Source organism: Myotis davidii, unplaced genomic scaffold (genome assembly GCF_000327345.1).
Source record: "Myotis davidii unplaced genomic scaffold, ASM32734v1 scaffold331, whole genome shotgun sequence".
NCBI lineage: Eukaryota > Metazoa > Chordata > Mammalia > Chiroptera > Vespertilionidae > Myotis > Myotis davidii.
This window is the reverse complement of record NW_006282208.1, coordinates 401045-405309: the sequence shown is the minus strand read 5'-3', so window position 1 is coordinate 405309 and position 4265 is coordinate 401045.

The window sequence follows — 4265 nt, the reverse complement described above, 5'->3', positions numbered from 1 at the left end:
AGATGTAATATTTCTCTTTCACTGACTGGCTTATTTCACTTAGCATAAAGGTCTCCAGGTCTCTCTATACTATTGCAAAAGGTAAGCAATCCTTCTTTTTTAAAAAAATATATTTTATTGAGTTTTTACAGAGAGGAAGGGAGAGAGATAGAGAGTTAGAAACATCGATGAGAGAGAAACATCGATCAGCTGCCTCCTGCACACCTCTTACTGGGCATGTGCCCACAACCCAGGTACATGTCCCTGACCGGAATTGACCCTAGGACCCTTGAGTCCGCAGGCCGACGCTCTATCCACTGAGCCAAACTTAAAGCCACATACTATTCCTTTGTGTAAAAGTACCGCAGTTTTTTTTATCCACTCATCTGCTGATGGGCACTTGGGCTCTTTTCAGATCTGAGCTATTATAAATAACTCTGCTATGAGCATAAGGGCACATATATTATTATTGATTAGCATTTTGGGATAATTAGGATATATTCCCAGAAGTGGAATCACTGGGTCAAACACCAGTTCCACAGTTAATGTTTTGAGGAGACTCCACAGTGTTATCCATAGTGGCTGCACCAGCCTGCATTCCCACTGGCAGTGGACTAGGGTTTCTTTTTCGCCACATCCTCACCAGCAATTGTTTGTTGATTTATTGATGGCAGCCATTCTGGCAGGTATGAGGTGATATCTCACTATAATTTTAATTTGTTTCTCTCTAATGGTTAGTGACTTTGAGCATTTTTCATATGCCTCTTGGTCATCCATATGTCCTCTTTGGAGAAGTGTCTACTCACGTTCTTTGCCAAGTTTTTAATTGGATTTGTTGTCTTCCTTTTGTTTTTACATATTTTGGAAGTTAACCCCTTATCAGATGTATCTTTGGTGAATATGTTATCCCATACTGTGGGTTCCCTTTTCATTTTGGTTTCTTTTGATGTACAGAAGCTTTTTAGTTTGATGTGGTCCCATTTGTTTATGTTTTCATTTGTTTCTCTTGCCCCCGAAGATGTATTGGCTATGTGAGATGTCTGAGATTTTACTGCCTATGTTTTCTTCTAAGCCTTATATGGTTTTGTGACTTACATTTGTCTTTTATGCATTTTGAGTTTATTCTTGTGATTAGTGTAAGTTGGTGGTCTAGTTACATGTATCTGTCCAATTTTCCCACCACCATTTATTAAAGATACTGTCTTCGCTCGCCGAAACCGGTTTGGCTCAGTGGATAGAGCGTCGGCCTGCGGACTGAAAGGTCCCGGGTTCGATTCCGGTAAAGGGCATGTACCTGAGTTGTGGGCACATCCCCGGTGGGAGATGTGCAAGAGGCAGCTGATCGATGTTTCTCTCTCATCGATGTTTCTAACTCTCTATCTCTCTCCCTTCCTCTCTGTAAAAAATCAATAAAATATATTTAAAAAAAAAAACGATACTGTCTTCGCTTTATTATATGCTCTTGCCTCCTTTGTCACAAATTAATTGAGCATAATGGAATGGGTCTATTGCTGGGTTCTCTATTCTGTTCCATTGATCTATATGCTGTTCCTGTGTCAATACCAGGCTGTTTTTAGTATAGGTGATCATAATTATGATCCCTCCAACTTTGTTCTTCTCTCTTAAGATTGCCATGACTATTCAGGGTCCTTTTGGGTTCCATATAAATATTTGGAATATTTTTTCTATATCTGCGAAATATGCCAATGGTACTTTAATAGGGATTGCATTGAACCCATAGATTATTTTGGGTAGTATGGACATTTTAATGATGTTAATTCTTCCAATCCTGAACACAGTGTAGTCTTCCACTTGTTTTTATCTTCCTATATCTCTCTCTCTTTTTTTTAAGTGTTCTATAATTTTCTGAGGTTAGGTCTTTTATCTCCTTGGTGAAGTTTATTATTTATTTTTTGTTGCAATGGTATATGGGAATATTTTTTATTTTCTCTTTCTGAGAGTTCATTATTGCTGTATAAAAATGTCATTGATTTCTGGATGTTAATTTTGTATCCTGTTTCTTTGCCAAAAGCATTTATTAAATCTAGTTATTTTTTTGTTAAGTCCTTAAAGTTTTTTTAATGCACAGAATTATGTCATCTGTGAATAATGACAGTCTTAGTTCCTCTTTTCCAATGTGGATGCCTTTTATTTCTTCTTGTATGATGACTATGAATGACTTCAAATGCTATGTTGAATAAGAGTGGTGAAAGCAGACAGACTTGTCTTGCTTCTGCTCTTAAGGGAAACATTTTTAGTTTTTTCCCATTGAGTTTGATATTGCTCCAGGTTTGTCACATATGGCCTCTGTGATGTTGAGGTATCATCCCTCTGTTCCCACTTTGCTGAGCTTTTATCAAAAATTGGTGCTGGATTTTAACAAATGCTTTTTCTGCATTTATTTATATGTTCATTTGATTTTTACCCTTCATTTTGTTTAAGTGATGTATCACATTTATTGATTCACAAATATTGTACCAGCCTTGAATCCATGGAATAAATCCCATTTGATGATGGTATATGATCTTTTTAAGGTATTGCTGGATCCCATCCTATCTAATAAAAGACAAAAAGGGTAATTGACCATAGCTTCACTACGCTTCCCATTGGCTAATCGGGGTGATATGCAAATTAACCACCAACAAAGATGGCGGCCGGCAGCCACGCAGCTGAAGCGAGCAGGAGGCTTGCCTGCTCCAGTGATGGAGGAAGCCAAGGTTCCTTGCCTGATCCTATATAGTAAAAGGGTAATATGCAAACTGTTCTGTTAGGACAGCAGGACAACTGGGAATGACTGGTCACTATGACACACACTGACCACCAGGGGGTAGACGCTCAATGCAGGAGCTGCCTTCTGGTGGTCAGTGCGCTCTCACTTGGGGGAGCTCTGCTCAGCCACAGCCAGGCTGATGGCTGCCAGCACAGCGGTGCGGGTGGGAGCCTCTCCTGCCTCCTCAGCAGTGCTAAGGATGTCTGACTGCAGCTTAGGTCTGCTCCCCACTGGCAAGTGGACATCCCCCGAGGGCTGCTGGGCTGCCAGAGGGATGTCTGATTGCCAGCTTAGGCCCAATCCCCCCGGGAGCAGGCTTAAGCCAGCAGGTGGTCATCCCCCGAGGGATCCCAGACTGCGAGAGGGCTCAGGCCGGGCTGAGGGACCCCCCTCCCCGCTGAGTGCACTGGACCTCTAGTTTGCTAATATTTTGTTGAGGATTTTAGCCCCTATGTAATATTCTTTCTTGGAAGTGTCTCTATTTGGTGTTATAATTAGAATGATGCTGGCCTCAGAAGAAGAAGTGTTCCTTTTTTAATTTTTTGGAATATTTTGGGGAAGACAGGTGTCAGTTCTTCTTTGAATGTTTGTTAAACTCACCTATGAAGCCATCCATCTAGGACTTCTGTTGGCTGGGAGTTTTGTTTTGTTTTTTGTTTGTTTGTTGTGTGAGTTTGTGTGTGTGTGTGCACGCGCGTGCGCGCGTGTGTCTGTGTATTACTGCTTCAATTTCATTATTTGTTATTGGCCTCTTCAAGTTTTCTGATTCTTCCTGATTGAGTTTTGGAAATTGTATGTTTCCAGGAATATGTCCATTTTGCCCAGGTTGTCCACTTTGTTGAAATATAATTGTTAACAGTATTTCCTTACAATATTTATATATCTGTGGTATCAGTTGTTACTTTGCCTCTTTAATTTCTGATTTTAATTATTTGGGTCAACTCTCTTTATTTCTTAATGATTCGAGGTAAAGTTTCTCCAAACTCATTTATCTTTTCAAAGAACCAACTCTTGGTTTCATTAATCTTTTGTATTTTTTAACAATCTCTATGTCATTTATTTCTGCTCTGATCTTTATTATTTCCTTCCTTCTACTTACTCTAAGCTTTTTTTTGTTGCGCTCCTTCTAATAATTTTAGTTGTAGAGTTAGATCTTTTATTTGAGCTTTTTTAGTGTTTCTTGAGATAGGCCTGAAATGCTAATAACTTCCCTCTCAGGACTGCTTTTGTTGTGTCCCTTAGATGTTGCTGTGTTGTGTGTTCATTTTCATTGATTTCCATGTAATTTTTTATTTCTTCCTTTATCTCTTTAGTAACCCATTTATTGTTTAATAACATGCTATTTAGCCTCCACATATTTAATGCTTTTGAGTTTTTTGGTTTACTGTAGTTGATTTCTAGTTTCATGTCATTGTGATCCAAGAAGATGCTTGATATGTTTTCAATCTTCTCGAATTTGTAGAAATTTAGTTTTTGTTCTAACATGTGGTCTATCTTTGAGAATGACCTGTTTGCA